Source organism: Nycticebus coucang, chromosome 14 (genome assembly GCF_027406575.1).
Source record: "Nycticebus coucang isolate mNycCou1 chromosome 14, mNycCou1.pri, whole genome shotgun sequence".
Taxonomy (NCBI): Eukaryota; Metazoa; Chordata; class Mammalia; order Primates; family Lorisidae; genus Nycticebus; species Nycticebus coucang.
In genome coordinates this window covers 1,655,901-1,661,900 of record NC_069793.1, presented here as the reverse complement: position 1 = coordinate 1,661,900, position 6,000 = coordinate 1,655,901, and positions in this window count along the sequence as shown.

The window sequence follows — 6,000 nt, the reverse complement described above, 5'->3', positions numbered from 1 at the left end:
TGGGGGCTGTGGGCAGGGTGTCTTGCACAGGAAAGGCTGAAAGAAAATCCATGTCCAGAGATAGCCAGAGCCTGCCTGACCAGGGCAGCTCTTGCTTTGGAGCCAGACAGAGCCACTACTTGGCCTGGGCAAGCGAGGAGCTCTGCCCTCAGTACCCGAGCTCCCTATGTATAGAGCAGAGCTGTTGGTGCCAGGCCTGGGTGCCCTGCCCCAGAATCTGCCACATTGCAGCCCTGGACGAACGGGTGCTATGGCTCTGTCTACAGCAAGGTGTCCCTGCTGTGCCCTGAAGACCCCCGACAAGACTGGACCTGGGGGGATTCTCTTATGCAGTAGTGTAGGGAGACAGGGGACCCAACAGCGCCCCAACGGCCACGTTAAGACCTTACTTTGACAGGAGAGTCCCAGGGAGAGATCCCGCTGGCCGTCCTCAGGTCCACCCCCAGGGCTCCAGCTCCCTGGACTGGCCCGCCCCTCCCACTGACCAGTGGAAGAAGAAGCCAAGGAGCCATTCCAGGGATGGACAGTGCTCCAGCCATTGTGCTCCTGGCTGTGGGGGTGGGGCAGGGCTGGCCCCGCAGCATGGAGAGAGTGTGCGGCAGGGAACATGATGGCGCCGCTTGGCCACCTCTCCCTCCAGAGGAGTGCCGGACACTAGCCAGCTCTGCTTGCTGTGTATGGAGCTTGCAGAAAATGCTGACCACTAAACCCACAGTCCAAGGCAGGCTTGGGAGATAGGAAGGAGCATGGCCCCTCCACATGCTGCCGGCTGTGGGTGGACCTGGCTCCCATTTCCAGGGCACCCAGGGTCGAGAGTAGCCTGAACAGTCTCAGAGAGCTACTGACCCTCACTGGGGGGTGTGGGGGGGCAGCATTTAAACACTGATCCCTGCAGGGTGCCCCCATCCAGCTTAGTTGCTTAAGTTAACCTTCCTACTACATCCTCCAAGACTCTGGACAGGGCAGGGCGAGAGAGAAAGTGAATAGGGCCATCCTGACTCTGCCTGGCCCTGCCCGGCCCAGGGAGTGCCCCACCCTCTGTGCCCAGTTCTCGCTGATGAAGGACGCCTTGGCTCCAGGGGCAACTAACTCTCCCCAAGTCCTGCTCCTCCCAGTACGATAGGGTCACATGGGGCGGTCCCCTTTGCCCACTAGCTTTGGCAGTCTGAGACGGCAGGGTAGGGGCTTTGAGGAGGTGGGAAAACAGCCCAGAGGCAAACCCCAAGTGTCTTCCCAGAAAGAGGAGGCTTGGTGGGAGGCAGGGACAACTGTGCTTGTGCCCACAGCTGCCCACCCCCTACTAGGAATCACAGGCAAAGAAGTAACTGGGCACAGGCCAGGAGCCACAGGGTTGGGGATGACCAGACTCTGCACAGGGGTCTGTTGGGACCCCAAGAGAGAAAAGTAGGAAGAATTCAAAAAGGAAGCTGGGCCAAGGTGGGCAGGCTTGCCAGTGCTGAGCAAAAGCCAGGTCCCCCAGGTGTACAGCACCCTGGACTCCTGTACCCTGCAAGAGCTGAGTCCCACGCGGGCTGCCAGCCAGGCTGCCACAGGCCAATGACCTCCCCCCGCCCAGGAAACTGCAGCATGAGGCAGAGGATGTAAAGCAGGATGGTGGGACGGAGAGCACAGAGGAGCCAGGCTTGGTAGGGGCTGCCGAGAGGCGCTGGGGGGGCTGGTGGAAGGGTTCGTCCCCCAGGCAGTGGGAGGCAAGCAGTGGGGTGGTCACTGTATTTGGGATTGAGACTGGGAGGGCCAGAGTGGAAGCAGGCGGTGCCAGGCACAGCCGGCAGACACTCAGAAGCGAGGTCACTGGGGCCTGGGCTGGGCGCCGTGGGGGCTGGTGTATGCCGGTGCCCTCTGGGGCTGCAGGGGCCGCTCTACCCATGGTGGGCCTGCGGTGGGCTGAGCAGGCTGTGTAGCCCCCACCACCCCACCCCCATCTTCTGCGGTCTCCTGCCCCCCTGCCCGGGCCTTCTGGATTCCATCAGGGGCCTCAGCAATCTGGCTGTGACATAATGAGGCAGCCCAGGTCAGCGGGGTGACCTCTCGTGGCCCCAATGTTTGGAAATCCCCAAATCAAAATGACCCAACAGACAAGCTTGAGACTGAATTTTTTAAGCAGCCCCTTCAATTACAAAAAGACACAGAGAGCAGGCCTGTCCCATCCCCGTCCATGCAGACAGTCATGAAGGACGGGGCTTAGGGCCACCTTGGCACAGTGAAGTCCCAGCACAGGCAGCACACCTCTGGGCGGGGGGCGGCGCAGCAACCGGCTGGCTGTCCAGAGCAGAGCTGCCTGGAGCCAGCAAACCCAAAACAAAGAACAAAAGGGGCAAAGCAGGGAGCGTATGACCAAGTGCTCAGTGGCCTGACCCTGTGGTGCCCACCACCAGGCCTGGGTGGGGGGCGGCTGAAGCAGAGCCGGGAGGCCCACTCCCTTGAGGCACCCAAAGTGGAGCGCGTGGCCGGAATCAATAACTCATGGTGGGGGAGGGCAGGAGACGTTTGCAGCCACGTGGGGAGGGGGTGCTGGACGGCATGTCCCTCCACCCCCAAGTTCACAGTTTTATGGTAAGCAGCCTTCACTTCCTCCCCTGTCCCTCCTCTCCAGGTGTTATTTGAAAAATCTACTTTCCAAACTACATGCTGAAAACTTCAGCATGAAAATTTAATGTCAGAAACTCTGTAATCTCTTTCCCAGAGATAAGACACAGCCCCTCCAGGAGGGGCGACCCCCGACCCTCTAACTCAGAAAGCAGACGCCAGCCAGGGAGGCAGGGGCTGGGCAGGCTGGGGGCTGCCCCTTCCCTCCTGAGCCCATGGAGGAGGAGGTGACTGAGCAAGGCCCCAGCAGGCCTGAAAAGGCAGGGCTGAGACCGGGGCCCTGCAGGGGATGCTGCCGGCCCTGCCTTGTGCGCTGGGCTCCCGGCTCAGGTTCCCTGTGGCGCCCCGGCCCCCACTCTCTCTTTCAGACACTAATTTTGGCCTCATGGAGGGCTCAGGTTTCGGACAGCTAAGCCAGAGAAGGACAGCATGGCCATCACCACGCACGACCCTTCTGTCCAGCCCCAGCTCCCTCCTGGGCAGCAGCGCCGCCCTTGGGTAACACTTGGGACCTCAGGCACAAGTTGTCCCCAGGGGCTGAGCCTGGATATGGGGGAGGAGACCCTGAGCTGTCTGAGTCCCCAGGTGCTGGCCTTGGGGACAGGTGAACAGAGGCTGTCACTCAGCTTCAGCTCTTGCCTCAGTTTCCCCTGAGATATGGAACGCTTCTTAGGCTGTCCCCAGCAGCCCCACCTGGGAGAGGCCTGTGGCTAAAACTTTAGGAAATGCCCTGAGCCCTCCTCTGCCCAGGCTGGGAGCCCACAGCGCTAGGGAAGGTGTGTGCGCCAGATCCCACTATGGGACATAATTGGGACTGGGGAGAAGACGCCTTGAGGAGCAAGCTGGCTGGGCGGGGGTGGGGAGGTGGGGAGCCCCCCCACCTCCCCCCTGCAGCACTCTGGGCCTCTCAGCCAACCATGTCACTCTACTGCCCCCACGAGGCGACCCGCAGCCCCAGGCAGCCTCTGGAGACCCTGAGACCCCCAGCATCCTGAGAGGTGGAGGCCTTTCATAATGGAAGGGGATAGGGACCTGCTGAAGGGGCTGGATGTGGGGGAGGCCTGAGCCACCCTCTCCACAAACCCCCAAACCCGGGGGACCATAAATCCCCCTTGGGACCTGGCTGGGCCTGCCCCAGCCCACCATCTCCCATGCCCAGACCATCGCATGCCAGGGCAAGGGCCAGCGTGGGGCTCACTGAGAACGTCTTCTCCAGCACTACGCACACCCCAGGGTCCCTCCAAGGCCCCAGTCCCCTGCTGTGCACCCAACCTGCAGAGGGGTGGCAAACATTGGCAACCACAGGAAGGGGGACAGGCCCCCAAGGAAGCTGCCATCTGTGTGTCCTCCCTGGTGCCGGGTGGTGCTCACTCAGGCCTCAGGGCGGCTGGGGGGTGGTCTCTGGAACGCTAGCATGACCCCTTCCCTGCCCCTTCCTTAGGGGCTCTTGCAGCTCCCCCAGCCTGGGGGCCTGGGAGCCTCAAGGCAGCAGCCCCTGGAGAAACCAGAGGTCAGGGGAGTTCAGAGACAGCCCTTCTGGCTGGTTATCTTGACTGACGCAGACAACTGTGTCCCATCTCCCAAAGATAATTCTATCTTAGCAGGAGTCATGGGAGGGCTGGAACTCAGCTTCCCGGCATCCAGGCGGGCAGTGAGATATTCCCAGATAAAGAGCATTCCTGGGGCCTCATCACGCTCCGCCGCAGCTGCTGGGCCCCTCGCTCTGCGCAAGTGGGCATGTCTTCCCCAGTCCCACGGGGCGCAGAGCACGTAGTTTCCCTGCTATGTACCAGCTGAGGGGCCAAGGTGGATTTAGCTGGGGTGAGGCCCAGGGACAGGCGGGCAGGGGATGTTCTGGGAGGTGAGGACAGGCGGAGATGGGGACAGCAGCTGGTACTGGGCCCAGGCCTCCCTTAGGCCTTGAGCCTGGATTTTATTTTTAGGAGGCGCCTTCTGGAGCTTATGCTACCTCATCCGGAAGGACAGGGACGAGCTTAGGGTGGTCACGTACCAGGTCACCCAGGACCTCGGGGAGACTCCCAGGCAGTTGCCCAGTTCTGGAGTAGGGGCTCCGGGGTAGCGCCGCAGGAGTGCTGGATACGTTTGCTCCCGACATACTCGTCCACAGCTACCCCTCAGCGGAGAGCAGGGCCCAGGCTTAGCTGCCCCTCCTCCAAGGAGATGTGCACAGACCACCCATGAGGGCTGCAACACCCACAGGGGTGTCCAGCAGAGCAGTGCAGTGCTGCGGTTGTAGAGAGGATGCCCTGCAGGCGACAGGGGGCTTGTTTTTTAAAATAGAAAAGAAAATGGCAGCAGTGGGAAGCTAAAGGAAGCTGACTCCCTGAAGCTAGGCGGGGTGACATGGGACATGGTGACATGGGGACCTGCTACCCTCCAGTGCCTTCTGGCCAGGGACCAGCCTGGCAGCAGAGGTGGCATGTGGGGTTGGGGGCCCTGGGACTTGCCGGAGGGAGTGCAGTGCCCCCAGGGTTCCCTGGAAAGAGCAGTGACAATCCAGTCTAATCACTGTATTGGTAGCATCAGCTGTCCCAAGACTGGAGGTTCGGCCATGATAAGCCAGCCTCACAGCCACACCGCAGGACACAACAGCAATGCTACCTCTGAGCCCTGGTGTTCTTGCCTGGCTGTGCCCTTGACACACCGCGGCCATGTGAGAGACACACAGGAACATGGGACAGAGGCACCAAACGTACTCGGGGACACGGTTGCTAGGCATCTCTATGTCATCTCCCTTGAAGACACTGGGGCACCTGCATCAGCCTGGGGCGTGTCTCTTCCTGACCAGTATCAAAGGGAGGGCTGCAGCAGGGGCCTGAGGCTACCAGGTGCAGCCTCGGGGTACCCCCTCAGCCTAGGCTGTACCCACAGTTGTGCTAGGCCAGGACCTGGCAGTTCACACGTGTGCCCTGGAGCAGAGAGTACTCCCTTGCCCATGGCATGGCCATCACCTGCCAGCCAGGTGGGTAGGGAGGTGCCCCAGGCAGCCCACATAACCCCTCAAGCCCTCAGGTCTAAGGTAGTCTCGGAAGCCTGCAAGACAACCCAGCCCTGCCACCTTGCTCACCACAGCCCCGGCCCCACTGTGATCCACAGTCCCAATATGCCCAGCACGGACATTGCTGCCTGGTGTTGGCTGTGAACTGCAGGCCCTGCCTGGCCTGCCTGGGCCCTTCCTAATGAATGTGTTCCCAGGACCCTTTGATCTGGGCTTTTTTTTTTTTTAATTTTTTGATCTGGGCTTTAATGACCACCCTTGCTGGGGAGCCACCGACCAACACCCCCCACACCCCACATGGGGGCTCATTATCCACAGCCATAGAACGCAGTCTGACATGGGTGCTAAGGTACTCACGCTCCCTCTGGGGGCTG